The following is a 15,715-nucleotide window of genomic DNA, read 5'->3' on the forward strand; positions in this document are numbered from 1 at the left end:
AGGAGTGCGTGAGCAAACTTGAAGACAGAGCAATAAAAAAGATCCAAACTGAAACTCAAAGAGAACTAATTAAAAAAAATACTACTCAAAATCTGTAGATAGTATGAAATGGTCTAAAATATATGAGTTTGGTGTCCAGGAGAGGAGAGCGGGAATGGGGCAGAAGAAACAATTGAAGAGATAATCGTCGAGAACTTTCCAACATGGATGAAAGACATCAATGTCTTTCACAGATTCAAGAAGCTCAATGAAATCCAAACGTAATAAACACCAAAAAAGTCCACTTACATGTATCAAATTCAAACTAATGAAAGCCAAAGATAATGAGCAAATCTTAAAAAGAAAAACAGAGACAGAGAAAGAGACATCCTGCATGGAGGGGAGCTTACGAATTATGGCTGATTTCTCACTAGCAACAATGGAGGCCAGAGGACAATTGAATGACCTGTAAAGTGGGAGAAAAATAAACAAAAGAAAACCTGCCGACTAGAATTATACATATGGAGATAGTAGCATTTGATTATGAAGGCTAATTCAAGATGTTTTCAGAGAGACAAAGCTGAGATAATTTATTGCCAAAAGACCTATAATACAAGAGCTGTTAAAAAAGTTCTCCAGCCAAGGGAAAAAGATGCCAGATAGAGCTCCAGAATTGCAGGAAGGGAGAAAGAAGGTCAGAAAGGGTAAATATCTGGGAAAGTACTAGATGCCTTTCTTGGTTTAGTAAACATATGTAGTTTAAAATTCTTAAAAAAATGAAATTCTTATAATTTATTTTGGGACTTAGAGCATATGTAAAAGTAAAACATGTAAAAGCAAGATCACAAAGAGCAATGGGATAACTGGAATTATACTGTTGTAAGATCCTTACACATTCTTGAATAGTACAATATTATATGAAGGCAGAATGTGCTATCTTAAAAAATGAATACTGTAATCTCTGACTAATCACTGAAACATAACACAAAACAGGTACAGCTCAAAATTGATACAGTGAATAAAATGAAATACTAAAAAATATGTGATTCACTCAAAATAAAAGGCAAGAAAGAAGAAGAGAAACAAAGAACAAAGGTTATAAGTAAAAATCAAATGCCAAGATGGTAGAGATAAATCCAACCTTAACAAAACTGTATTAAATGAAAATGGACTAAGCACATTATTAAAACAGAGATTACCAAACTGTAAAAAAGCAAGATTTATCTATATCTTTTCTATAGGAAACATACTTAAAATACTAAGATATAAACAAGCTGAAAGTAAAAAGATGAAAAACGATGTACTTTTATCATATAACTTAGTGTTAGCAAACACTAAGCACAACACAGCTAACATGAGTGTATTAAAAGTAGACAAAAAAATAGTATTGCTAGAGTAAAGAGCTACAAAATACAAAGATAAAAGGAATAATTTATCAAGAACATGGAAGAATCCTAAATGTGTATGCAGCTAGTAACAGAGTTTCAAAGTGCATGAAACAAAATTGACAGAACTAAAGGGAAAAAGACAAATCCACAATGATAGCTATAAATATTAATACTAGTTTCTCAGTTATTGACAGAAAAAATGGACAAAAATTTAACAAATATATATAAGATTTAAACAACACTATTAACCAATTTAATTGACATTTATAGAACACCACTGAAAAACTACAAAATGAAGGTTCTTTTCAAATTCACCTGGGATATTCATTAAGGTAGAGAGATTCTGGGTCATAAAATACATCTCAGTAATATTAGAGGATTGAAATAACACAAAGTATATTCTGCGATTACAGAGGCTTTAAATCAGAAAGTAATATCAAAAGGATTAAATGGAAAATACTCAAATATGTGAAAATCAAACTATACACTTCTAAATAAATTCACGGGTCAAAGAAAAAGTCACAGATAAAATTAGAAAATATTTTTAACTGAATACTAATGAAAACATAACATACCACAGTTTGTGGGATGCAGCTAAAGTAGTGTGTAGAGGAAAATTTACAGGTTTTTAAATGCTTAAATTAGAAAGGAAGAAACATTTAAACTCAATGCTTTAAGCTTCCACATTAAGAAGCTAGACAATGAAGAACAAAGAAAGTAGAAGAAATGAAGTAATGAAAATAAGAATGGAAATCAATGAAATAGATAAAATAGAGAAAAATCAACAAAATAAAAAGCTTGGTTCTTTGGAAAGATTAATACTGATAAACTTCTACATGACTGATCCAGGAAAAGAAAAAGAGGGAGAGAAAACACAAATAGCTTATATAAGAATGAAAAATTAAAAAGGGGGAGGAGACATTACTACAGATCCTACAGACATTAATAGGATAAGGAGATATTACAAACAGATTTATGCCAATAATTTTAATAACTTAGATGAGATGGAGAAGTTCTTTTTAAACACAACTTCCAAATCTAAAGCCCAATATCTAATATATAAATTAAATTCATATTAAAAAACTTTTCCTCAAATAAATCTCAACACTGAAATGCTTTCAAGAGTAAATTTATAAGTGCTACACAAAGTTTTTCAGAAAATAGAGGGGGGTAAAAATAACTTTTTTAAAAATTGTATCAGCAATATCCTGATCCCCAAATCTGACAAAGATGTTACCACAAAAGAAAACTATAGAACAATATCCTTCATGAACATTGACTTCAATATCCCTAACAGAATATTAGAAAATAGAATCCAAGATACTTTCAGAAGTTCTAAACATCATGACCCAGTAAGTCTACTCTAGGATTTCAAGATTGGGTTAATGTCAAAGAGCCAATCAATATAATTCATCGCATTAACAGAATAGAGGAGAAAAATCCATATGATCATCTCAATAGATTCAGAAAAAAGAGTTTGACAAAATTCAGTGTCCATTCATGATAAAAATTCTTGTTAAATCAGGATGATAGTGGATGTCAGAAATCGGCTGCCTCCTGCAGGAAGATTGCCTGGAGCAGGACCCCCAGGGCCTGTAGACCAGCACATCTGCACACTCTCTGCAGCTGGACCTAATCCCAACCTTCACCTGAACCCAACCCTTGTGTTGTTCACTTTAAGCGGCACAGTCTGATGCACAGATCAGACTGCCTGGGTTCAGGTTCAGATCTGCTATTTACGAGCCAGAAAACATTGAATAAGTTACTTAACCTCTTCGTTCCTCAGATCCATTATCCATAAAACAGCATAATAATGGGACTTCTCTCTTGAACCATTGCAAGTACCATATGACTAAGCGCTCAAGAAAAGGCAGTTGCTGATGCCATGTAATCAGCATTCTGTCTTCACCACCCTCATCCAGCTTAGGGACCAGGATGTGCTCAAGGGACATTTAAAGGACAACGTGGAGATTTTCAAGATGGTGACAGCTAGCTACCCTCACCTTCTCTCTCTCTCTCTCTCCCTGCCTCCATCCCTTCCTTCTTCCTTCCTTCCTTTCTTCCTCTCTCCCTCCCTTCCTCCTTTTTTTCCTGCTTTCCCTTTCTCCCTCTCCCCCCACCTCCCTCCCTTTCTCCCTTCCCTTCTCTTTCTCCTTCTTTACTTTTTCCTCAAAGAAATATGTTCTTTTAAACAAGTCTACAATCAGAAAGGGTTGAAGGACTTCTATAGGCAATAAACATAAAAGGAGGGCTCCTGCAGGCCCCGTGCTTCTAAGTGGGTCCCTAGTGGGCACTGAGACACAGACAAGCTAAATACCAGGGAACATCTCCAAAGCAGGTTGGCCTTCCACAGTCTTTCCTGGGTCTCATTCACAGGGACCTACAGGCTTACCTGCGTCCTCAGGCATCCTCCTCAGGTACACTTGGTTCCAGCTTTACTGAGCAGAGAATGGCCCTAACTCAACCCCTTGCTGAAGAGGTCTCCGTAGCTTTGCTCATCTACTTCCACTCTCCTTTGTGCAGTGGTCGCCCCTCCTTTCCAGGGCTGACCTCAGCTTCCCGTCCTCTTCCTGGATGAATATCGCTTCCTCTCCTTTCCTTTTATTTTCTGCCTCTTATCACCAGCCACACTGGTTCCTTCTCCTCAAGATGCCATTCAGTTCCTCTGCCAAGTGCCAGGCTTGCTCCCATGTTGGAATGTTCTTGCTTCCCCCTCTTCATGGTCCTTTTCTCTCCTAGAACTGACCACAGAACCCCAGTGGCTTCGCTTCACCGTTGTCTTTCCTGTATTTGAAGAAGTTAGCCCTCCCGACCTCTCTGCCCATTTTAAACACCTCCCTTCCTTCGTTTCTATTGCACTATGTCCTCAGTCTCCATTCTTCCTGTTTACTTTCCTGGTTGCCCTTACGGCAGACACTGGCACAGCTAAGCCAGCATGAACCCCCTTTCTCCCTTGTTCATGTCCTGGTAGAGATTAGATGATTTCACTCTCCAGGTTTCCCTTACATGACACATGGTGGCCAGGTGACAAGGTGCTGACCAGTGAGCATGCATTGATGCCCTCCGGGGACTTTCCTGATAGAGCAGGCAGATGGCATCGCCCCATGCCCCTTGCCTTAGTTGCACATCTGAAGCCTAGAGTGGTGGCGCTCACCTTGAGACCGTGACAGACCAAGAGCATTGCAGAGACGCCAGGCCTGACCTCACGCGGTTGCCGAACCAACACCAGCAGCTCCCTCCCTCCAGCTTCCTGTTTTATGGGAAAAAAGTGTCAATTTTTCAGTTGATTTTTTCCATTACTTGCAGCTGAAAACATTCTTAATGAATAAGTCTTCCTCTCACGTGTTTTGAGTAAGCAGAATTCTGAGGATGACTCTGATCCCCATGTGTCCCTGCTAGATGAGCGTGACTTTGAAACCTGGGTCTGGACTCGGCTCTTTCTCGAGTTCCTGTCTTGTCTTCTGGGAAGTCCCCGAGTAGACGTCCTGCCCAGCTCAAAGTCGACATGTCAAAAACTGAACTTCCCGGCTCTCCTCTTCTTACTTTTTAATTTCCTTATTCTTCCTTCCTCCTAACAGCGCCCTAACCTCTCATCGCTCAGGGACAAAAACTGGACTCACCCATTTCTTCCTCTAGCCTCTCAGCTAACCAGTGAGCTTTAGGGTCTACAGATTCTGGCACAGTTTCTCTCCCACAGCTCCTCCTTGTCACTCGCTGTCATCCCTCGTCACTTCTCCTGGCGTCACGAAGTCGTCTCCCCCATCCAGCCTCTCTCCATTTTATGAATTTTGAAGCATCACTCTGGTCCTGACAACTTAATCAGGCTGCAATTGCTCTTCCCCACAGGAAAATGTCCCAACTCTCAGAGCCGACCTTTAACCCCCCATCCCTATGCCTTCTCCTTCAAATGACGGGGGCTGACACTCAGAAGCACGTGCTAGTTACCAGGTCCTTCCTTCAATCTACGTTTCTCAGCATTTGTACAGGTGAGAAATTGAGTTGTAGAAATATTAGATAACCTGGACAACCAATAGGTGGCAGGGCTGGGAAGCGAACCCAGGCCACCAGGAGCCCTTAATCCCATGATTGTCCTCTAGCCATAACACCGTGCCTGCCATCCCTGCCTCCGTGCCTTTTCTGGTTTCTTCTTTCAGACATTGGAGGTCTCCACCTCCCTTTGCCTACTCGCTCAAATCTTATCCACTCTTCAATAGCAAACTCAACTTTCTACCCCACTCCGGAATCTTCCTTGAGTGTCCCCCAGAAGGCCTAGTCCCTCCACTGACCTCTGAGAACCACAGAGGAGTTTGGGCCCCAGTCTCTGTCTAACTTGCTCTCCAGTCTAACGTGCTCTCCAGCTCCCAAGGGCATGGCCTGTGTCTCAGTTGCTTCTGCTGGCTGCACTTGGCCCAGCAGAGTGCCTGGCACGTGGCAGGATGGTGACAATGACGCCAAGAGCTTACAGGGCCCCGGACCCTGGCTAATGGCTGATATAAGCTGACCAGGCTGGTGACCCACCGTGGGGTGAGTGACAGGCTGTGGAGAGAGGGCGGGGCATCCAGAAGGGCTCTGCTGTCATTGGTCGGCAGGCTGCATCTTCCCAGCATCGGAGATTCTCCTGGGGATCAGACCAGAGCAGAATATAATGAAAAGTGACCAGCCAGTAAATGAGATGACACTTTGACAGTCGAGACTCTGGGGCTCCAGCGACTTCGATGCCAACAGGGAGCCTCCGTAATGGCGCAGAGGCGGCACCACTAAGCCCCGTGGTTGGTAAACAAGCTGTGGCACCCTCCTGGTGGGGACTCCTGCGGGGACTGAGGGGCTGACCAACATGAGGGTGGGGGCCACACCCTTGCCTGCCTGCCCCACCCCTGCCCCCCCGCGCGCAGTAGATGCTTGGTGAGTATTTGTTGGCCTTATTTTGATGACTCTCTTCTTTCCACCTGTTTCTGGTGCTGGAGAGTCTGTTTGCTTCCTGAATGGAGCCTGATTGTCCCCTTAACCCCGAGGGGTGGGAGGACCCCTCCCAAGGAGGTCACGAGGAGGGGAAGATCCTGCCAGGGACATGCATTTGTCCCTCGGGAATAAACCTGCAGGAAGTTGCTGCTGGGGCATTGGTGGGAGCTGCACTGAGGGTTTGTCAAACAGGCAGCGGGCTGCGGGCCTCGAACGCCTTGGGCTCCCCATTCCTGAGAGGAAGGGCCGGGGGCAGGGGTCCCCTTTGGCAGCCCCACAATTCCAGTCTGTTCCATTTTGTTCATCACACAGCAGGAGCATATCGTGCCTCCGACAAGTCCCAGGCCCTGAGCTGGGCAGGGGAGACAGCAATGACAGGGGACCCCTCAGTGGGGGAGCTCACAGCCCAGTGAAGAAAGGACAGAGGTAGGTGACGCCGACTCGGATGCCACCACAGAGGGGAGACGTGTCTAGGGAGTGTGGTGTGTGTTCCAGGGTGTAACCCAGCTCGGCGAACCTAGGAGCTTCCTGGGGCTACTGGACCAAATGACCACCATCCAGAGAGTGTAAAGCCACAGACGCTGACTCTCCCGCAGGCCAGAGGCCCACAGTCAAGGTGTTGACAGGAGGACTCGCCCTCTCACGGCTCTAGGGGAGGATCCTTGCGTGCCTCCCCCAGCTTCCGGGGGCTGCTGGCCATCCTTGACGCCCCTTGGCTCGTAGACACATCTCTCCAGTCTCCGCCTGGTCTTCACATGGACTCCTTCCCTGTGTCTCTGTGTCTCAAATCTCCCTCTGCCTCTTTCTTGTAAGGACACTTGTCATTGGATTTAGGGACCCATCCTTACGCAAGATGATCTCATCTCAAGATTCTGAATTACATCTGCAAAAGCCCTTTTTCCAAATAAGTTTGAATTTACAGGTTCTGGGTGTTAGGACACAGACATAGCTGGGTGCCACCACTCAACCCACTATAGTGGGCATGGGTGCCTGTGGGACAGGAAGGGTCCCTGGGGGAGCCTGTCACCCCCATTAGCTTTGGAGGTAAAGCGGAATCGTCCAGGAAAAGAAAGGAGGAGAGAAGCGCACCCAGGCAGTAGGAAATAGGACAGAGGCAAGAAGCCACAGTGAAGGAGTTTGAGTGAGGTGCAGAGAGAGGTGAGTTTGGGATGGGAAGTGGGATAAAAATAATGAGTCCCTGAGTACAATGCAAACTTCAGGGATTGGGGCAGACCCTTAAGTCACTGGGGAGCCATGGAAGACTTAAGGCAGAGGGAGGCAAGCTCAGTTTTGTGAGAGAAGAAAGGGAAGGGGGATCTGACCAGGGAGGGGTACCCCTATGGGAAGGAGCCCAGTGGGGGGAAGCTCCCCTCCCTCCCACCTCTTGCCCTGTTTGGCACCCCGTGCACCCCAACACACACACACACATTTGCCTCTCTGCAGCAGGTGGGCTGTGTGTCCCCATCCCTTTGGCCAGATGCCGGCCGGAGCTGATTGAAATTCCAGGCACTGAGGGGGTCTGGCAGCTCGGGCTGTGGGTGCGAGGAGCTTATGTCCCTCTTTAGTATGCCTGCTGCTTCCCACTCCGCCTGCTATTGAACTATTCATCTATAACATTTGTAGGCCTATTAAGAGGGAAATACAATTTCATAGCTACAGATAAGAGATTAGACAGATCAATTTGAAGTCCGTGAAGTAGACTGAGTGGGAAGGGGTGAATAATTTCCAAATTCTGACCTTGCTGACTTTGGGGCTGTTGTTTTATTGGGCTGTAGTCCATGTCCTGACCGCGCTGGGTGCGATATTTTAGCGATGGGGCCAGCAGCCTGGTGTCAAGTGCTTAAATCCACTTAGGGATGCCAGGGACCGGGCACAATGGACTAGGGCTGTGGAAGGCTGAGAGCAGTGGGGATGTCATCATTTCTTGTCTTCTACTTCTCAGTGTGCAAAATTTTCCAGCCAGAGTGTAAAATTATGAGCTTTGTCAGGTGCTCTTAATCCAATGAGGTATGGTGGCTAATAGCACAGAATGAAATTACCTTTCATGCAGTGACTCCTCCGAGGACCCCCTCTGTGAGCCTGCCATCCTTGTTAGCAGCCTACGCTGCCAGCTGGATGCTACCTGAGCTGGAGGTATTTGCATCGAACATTTGCAGAAGGCCGAATCCTCCCCAGGGAGGCTGGTGGCCCCGTCTGCCTCTCCTGGCAGCTGATCTCAATCGGTTCCACCTTTGCGCTGGCTTCCTGGAGCCCTGACCTCTCTCTCTGCTCCCCAGTAACCCTGCTCTCCCCTTCCACCTGTGATCTCCCACGGGCGATCAATACGCCCCAGGGCACGTGTTCTTACCTAAGTCCCAAGAATTCTTAGAAGGGCACTCAGAGTTTTTTCTTACTTTCTTCCAGAAAGCCAAAGCATTACAGAGGTTTTCACTTCTCTGTATTGGCTGCATGACCTTGGGAATGCTTCCTAGCCTCTGTGCCTCAGCTCCCAAGTGGGGCTCATCACGGTGTCTGCCTCAGGGGGAGGATGAGACGAGATAAGATGCATAGAAAGGTTCAGCACAAAGCAACACACAGCAAGCCCTGCACAGATGTTAGTTAACAATGTCATCACTGCCACTACCATCATCAGCATCACTATCAACACCGTCATCACCACCATCATCATCACCTCATCATTATCAATTATCTAGTCCAACCTCCTCATGGTTTACGTTAGAACGTTTAGGTGTTCTTACAAACATTTCTCTTTTTTTCACATTTTAAGAAAAAAACAGGTGCAGATGTGTGCGCACGCACACACGCACACACACACAGAGGCAGAGAAATCCAGTGAAGGAGAGTTGGTCAAAGAAAGAGGAAAACACAAGAGATGTACCAACAGTCAGAGGCGCACACATGGTGATGTTTGGAAAATGAGTGAGAAACAGAGCAGAATGGACAGTAGCACGAGGGGACCCGAGGCAGCAAGGGCATGACCCCGGCTTTGATGGAAGCAGCAGCCTCTGTCTAGCACCTTCTCAACAAGTAGCAGCTCGGGATCTTAAAAACATTGTCACGTTCATGTTGTCGACACAATAATGGTGACTATCAGTTAATGGAGGTGACATCACCCCTGGGCTTTCAGGCTGAATTCTATTGGTGAAGAGCCTCGGTTCCTCCTATGGAGAGCACAATATTAGTAACTCAAATTCTAAAACAAGGACTAGAAACAACAACACGATTGCAATAAGACTATGGTGTTGGTGGGAGTTCCCCTCATCTTGGAGTCGCAGAGGAGGCCCCAGAACTGAGATCAGTAGATAACTCCTCTGCCCAGGTTCAAAGGAGAAGTGGGGCGAGAACTTTCTAATGAGATGTGGAACTTTCTGGGACAGTGAGACTGGTTCTGTGACCCTGTCACCCCCTCCGGCACACATGAGAGCAGATGAGAAACTCAAAAGAAGTTGATCAGAGATGAGTGTCCACCTAGTCCCGTCGTCGCCCTGGGCCAGGGCACAGGGTGAATTCTGTGCCCAACTCAAGTGACGGAAGCTTCAAGAAGACTGCCCTGTGGGCACGGGGCCTGCCTGTCTGTAAGAACCCCGTTTCCTTGCCTCAGAGCCACACTGTCCCCCATGTTGCTGGGCGCCACAGATGCCGGTGATGCAATAGCCCTTGGAAATGTTGAACCTGAGTCCCGGACTTCGTGGAGCCCAGGACTGGCCCTGACTCTCGCCTGGTGAAGAGATGGGAGAGGCCTGGATTTCCAGAGTTTGAGGATGAGGAGAGTCAAGTCACTGGTTTCCCCGGGAGCTTAGTGGTTGTCGTGGAAAATAGCCAGACTCGAAGTGTCTTGAGAAGACCCAGTCCAAAAGAGCTGCCTGCATGAGCGGGCCAACCAGCAGGACAGTGGCTGTGGGGAGCTCAGGAGGAGCCACAGAGTTCCATCAGCAGGCTGAACTGGTCAGGCGAGGCCTGGTCATGCCACAGTAACAAACAACCCCCAAACTTCAGTGGAACAGCCCAACAAAAGTTGATTTCTTGCAAGCTCCCAGCAGCTCTCCAGGGTGACTCTTTTCCATGGCCACCAACCCCCGCTGTTTCAATTTCATGAAGACTCCACATGTTTCCATGGGCACAGTGGCAGCAGCTGAGGAGCTGAGCAGTGGTAATTAAACATCACACCACATCTATCAAACAGGTCATGTGGCCGTGCCAGATTTCAAGGCCACAGGAAAGTGCAGTAGAGGAGAACCACATATTGGTGGCCAGCGACAATGCCTACCACAGAGAGGACATCTCCAAGTCAGGGAATTGCAATGTGGAGGCCCATGATTGTGGGGAGAGAATCTAAAACACAGAAGCCCAGACAAAAAGTACCTTACGAGAGAAAAGCCAGAGCTGGGCATTAGTCACCAGAGAGCTTCATGGCCACTTTGCAGCAACCCCATCAACAAAGACTTTATCCTTCAAGGCTATCTTCAGTTCCTCACCCAGCCGTGGAGGAGTCAGAGCAGTAGCTATTAAGAGAAATCACAGACCGTGTTCCCTGCTTACTTCTGATCAGCTAAATTCATGGTCTGGTCAGAAATTGGAGGAAGAAGTGCCAAATTGCATGAGAAAATTGAAGTTCTGATTTAAATTGGATTGAACTTTTAACTGCCAGGAGTGAAACTCATTCAGGATCACCAAGTACAGTTGCACAGGTTGGTGTCTGGCCAAATGGATGAGCAGATGTTAAAACCCCATGAGAGCTCTGTTTGCCAGGTCTTGCATCCCAGCAGGGGGGCTGCATCAGCCCAGAGGAAGAGGCACCCATTGTCTAATACTTCCATCCTCAGGGGGCCTTTCAAAAATTTGCAGAAAAACATCATACATGCTGGTGGGTGGCCCTGACCATTGCAATCCCTGAAAGTCCCTAGAGCAGCCTGCAGGTGCACCCCTGACAGCCGAGTTGGGCCAGGTGGCTCCAGCCCAGCACAGGTGAAGGACACCGGTGGGAGGAAGGTAATTTACGTCTTGATTGAACTTCATGGAATTCAGTCAACGCAATCAAACCATCAGAGCATCCCACTGCCAGGAGGGAGGGGAAGTGCGTGGACGACGACCAAAGGAAAGGATGGTGAGTACTGGGGGATCTTGCCCAGCGTCCTGGGGGCCGTCGTTCCCATCCCCAGGGTCAGAGGAGTAGGGCTGCTGTGGCTACACAGGTTCCTGCGCCTCTGCCGTGACTAGAACAGAAATGCTTTGAAGCTCACGGGCGGTTGTGAAAGTGGTCGCAGTCCAAGCGTCGCAAGGCTGGGTACCGAGTGTTGATGGTGTCACTCACTAGCTGGCTGTGATGCTTGGGGAGGACCATGTAACTTCTCTGGGGCTCAGTCCCTGGTGTCTAAAATGAAGACCAGAACCCCGTGAGCTAACATTCCGCTTTATAACCGAGGCAATGAGGATGATGACACAACGATAGCATCTGACACATGGCTCTTGTTAGCTACCCCTCAACACTCAGTATGTTTGTATGTGCTAACTTGTCTCCTCATGGGGAGGTAACTTTGTTCTTCTTATGTCACAGACAAGGAAATGGAGACGCCGGGAAGTTGAGTAGTTTGTTGCCAGTGGTCACAGTTGTAACTGATGGGATGGGGATTCGAACCTACTCTGATTCTAGGGCCTGTGTCCTTAACGCCGTGCTTCTCGGCCTCTCTGACACTCACAGGGCAGCCGTATCCTATAGCCAATGCTTACTGTGGGCCGGGCACCCTCTGGGGGCTTTTATCTGTGGCTCATCTCACCCTCAGAACCCCCCTGAAATGTCGATGCTGTCTACACATTGTATGTTTGAGAAATGAGGATCAGAGAGACCAAGCAAATGGCCCAAGGTCACACAGCTGGTTAATGGAAAGCCCGGGACCCAAACCCGGGGCTGCTGATGCCCAAATGAGAGCTTTCCTTTTGTGCTGAACCTCCCTCCATGAGCCCGGGGGGGCAGAGCCGTGTCTGGGCTGGCGTTGCCTGAGGTGGCTGTCCCGTTCAGGCTGCCTGGTCTGGTCCCTGGGGAAGCAGTGAGTGATGGTCTCAGGGGACCTGTGCAGCCCAGGCACCAGACATTCTACGGTGTATATGTAGCAAGCTGCCCCTAAGAGGACAAGAATTCCCCTGGCAGCCTCAGGAACGTGGCTCCTGCTGCCCAGCCCGTCCAGTTCCAAAGCATTCTCGAACTTGCTTTTGCAGAGTTTTCTGAGGGCCTCATGCCTCAGACAAAGACTTATCCATCAAAGCAGACCTTGACGTGCAGTTATTTTTGACCAGGGTCAGAACTAAGCTCCTGGAGGCTCTATGCTTCCACGGGGCGCCTGCAGCTACAGCGAAGGATGAAGCAATTGGCTCTACTTTAGTCTTAAAGCGGTCGCATTACAGTCCGGCTGCCCCTCCTCCATGGAAGGACATGCTGCAGCCTTCAGTGCCGCGGAGCCCTGCCCTGGAGGAGGGGACGCTGTTGAGCGGTGGCCTGCGCTGCTCAGCGTGGACACATGGTCCCATTTGCCTCTTAGACACAAGGGGACACCCACATGCTGGTTCTCAGGTAACCACAGAATTTCAGTTCCTGCCAGCTTGGCTTGTGTCTCCAGAGCTGCGCTCTCCAATACGGCAGCCACGAGCCACATGTGGCTACTGAGTGCTTGAACGGTGGCTCGTCCTAAGTGACATGGGCTGTGTCAAATACGCACTGGATTTCAAAGACTTAGTACCAAAACAAGGGATGTAAGTGTTTCATTAATAATTTTTATATTGATTATATTTTGAAATGACCATGTTTTTGATATATTGGGTTAAATAGTATAATGCAATAAAAAATAATATGAAAATTAATTTTATCTGTTTTTCTTTTACAGTTTCTAAATTGTGGTTGCTGGAAGATTTAAAATTACACATGTGGCTCCCATTATATTTCAAGGGGAAGCCCAGTGGTGGGGGGAGAGCGCAGGCTTGCGAGGGCTGGCATTGGTGTGGCTTCTGGGCAGTACTAAGAAGAAAGGAGCAGCCTCTGACCTCCAGGGTCCACTTCATCCCTCTCTTCCCTCCTCACTTGAACTGGATCTTGGAGAGCTCGAGGGCAGTGTTGATGATGGGCAACGCCGCTTTAACGCTCTGAGAACCCGTGCTAATCCTGTGCCGTGTGCCAGGCACCGTCCTCCCATCACGTGACTTAATCCTCACAATTCCGTGAGGCAGATGCCATTCTAATCCTGTTTCATGGAGAAAGAAGCTGAGCTCAGAGAGTCCAGCAACATGCCCAGGGTTCTGAGTCCTGGAAGTGGCCAAGGCAGGGTTTGAGTCCAGGCGGCCTGGCTCCACACCCGGGGGCTCAGCTTCCCCATGTCAGTGAGAGCAAGGATGAAGATGACCCACCTGGCCAGCATCAGACGGTGCATCAAGAGATGGAGGAACAGAAGGGGCCCTGAAAACCAGTATTGCTGGGGTTACATTCACGTTTCTACCCCCTTGTGTGGCTTTAGGCAAGGGAACTGGCCTCCTCATCTTTTGGGTGGGATAATGGAATGACTTTCTGATGGCCTTGGGGAGACTGAATGAGGGGAGGGAGGCAAACGGCCTGAAATCTGGCAAATGGTTATTATTCACTGAATTAATTCTTCAATTTGGGGAGGGTTGTTTGAAGCTTGGCCTGGTGCTTACCCCCAGCTCTCTCTCTCACCCTGCTAATCCATCCAGCTCCTTCACACATTCGTCATCCGTAGCTGTGTGTTGGCCCCCTGTGAGATCTCAGGAGCCCAAGTCTCACAAGAGGTGCGCCAGGCCCCAAGGAAGCTCACTAGCCGACTGGGGAAATGGACCTGGAAGGCTGTGCCTCAGGGGCACGCGGACGGCCGCCTCCAGGGAGTCAGGTATGGGAGCACCCAGGAGGGGCTCTGTCACCCTCTGCCACCCTGGGAACCAAGCAGGGAGAGTGCGAGCTGAATGCAGAGCAGAGGAGGTGGACGGATGAGGAAAGGGAGGGGCATGTCAGGGAGGAGGGGCATGTCAGAGAGCAGGGGCATGTCAGGGAGGAGGGGCATGTCAGAGAGAAGGGGCGTGTCAGGCAGGAGGGGTGTTCAGGGAGGAGGGGCAGGTCAGGGAGGAGGGGCATGTCAGGGGAGAGAGGCTTTGGGGACCCCAGGGTCCAGCTCCTGCCTCTGCCCTGTCCCTGTCGGAGGATGTGTTGGAACCACAGGCAGGATGAGTTTGAGGTGCTCCCACTTCCCCTCTGAGACTCAGCCTGGCAGCTCTGATAACCTGGGTCCTCCTCTCCTGGTGAGTGGGCTTCTCCAATCAAAGAAGTATTGATGGGGTCTCTCCAGGAGTCTGGGGATGTGGTGGTGACAAGCCAGGGAGGGTCCTTCTCCTGGGGCTTTTACTTTGCAATGGGAAAGACACAAAATAAAAAGCCTGGAAGCAGACGAGACGATTGCTGTCATGGCAGCGCTGAGAAGGATATTGGCCTGGAGCTGTGCAACCAGGAGTCAGGAAGATCCACACAGGAGTGCGGGGCAGTCCGTGTCCAGGGAGGACATCAAGTCACGCTGCATTTATCAAACAGAGAGGATTTCATACAAAAATTGGCTGCAAAAGCTGGTGGTGCAGAAGGAGGAAGATGACCACAGATATCCAGCTTCTGGAAGCTGCTGCCACACTTATGGCAGAAGGAGAAAAGGGAGATAATGTTGCGCGGCGCCACGTGACTGCTCTTCTGTGGATGCGGCTGCTACGGGAAATGAGCTGCCTAAGCACAGACCCAAATCAGTTCCTGCCGGTGGCTGCCGCTCCTGACCTCTTGCCCAAACCCAGAATGCATCGCTTCTCCTCGCCTTCCTTCTCCCACATACTGTGGCTCCCCATCGGCAGGACCTAACAGGAGGCCAGCTGGCAGGGGGACCTGGAAACTAGAGTCTTTCCGGCTCCCCACCGTGTGGGTAGACGGCCAGGCGCAGAATGCTGAGCATGGAGCTGAGACGTGATGGACAGCCTGGCACAGAGGCTCGTGGTGGGCTCTTTGGTTGAAGCCGGGGTCAGGGACCCGTCCCTCACTATATTTGCGGAACCAGCACACAATTTTTATTGAGACTAATAATAATTGGGAATGGCTTTGGGGGCTTGCGAGGGTTAGGGGGTGCTGAATCGGCAACACCACTTATGACAAACGCTAGTCGGGTGCTGTGAAAGGTACTGAAAATGTGAATTTGAGTGAGGCCTGCAGGGGGGGCCGTTTGAGGAGCCAGCCCAGAGCACTCTGCACTGAAGACACGCCCTTGGCTTGGGTCACTGACATGGCCGGCTGCCTAGGGACCCAGCTCGCCCAGAACCAGGCTCTGCCACCCCAGTTCCCTTCCATGGTCCCACCTGGAGCCCGT

The 15,715-nt window shown here is 48.7% G+C and overlaps 1 long non-coding RNA gene across 1 annotated transcript; it reads left to right on the forward strand.

Moving 5' to 3' along the window:
- Positions 1-5,966: 5,966 nt before the first annotated feature.
- On the forward strand, positions 5,967-13,178 carry LOC138921217 (uncharacterized). Its single transcript, XR_011433625.1, has 2 exons — positions 5,967-6,136; positions 6,639-13,178. It is a non-coding gene; the product is annotated as an uncharacterized lncRNA (long non-coding RNA).
- Positions 13,179-15,715: the final 2,537 nt, after the last annotated feature.

The sequence above is a fragment of the Equus caballus genome, chromosome 2 (assembly GCF_041296265.1).
Source record: "Equus caballus isolate H_3958 breed thoroughbred chromosome 2, TB-T2T, whole genome shotgun sequence".
Lineage (NCBI taxonomy): Eukaryota > Metazoa > Chordata > Mammalia > Perissodactyla > Equidae > Equus > Equus caballus.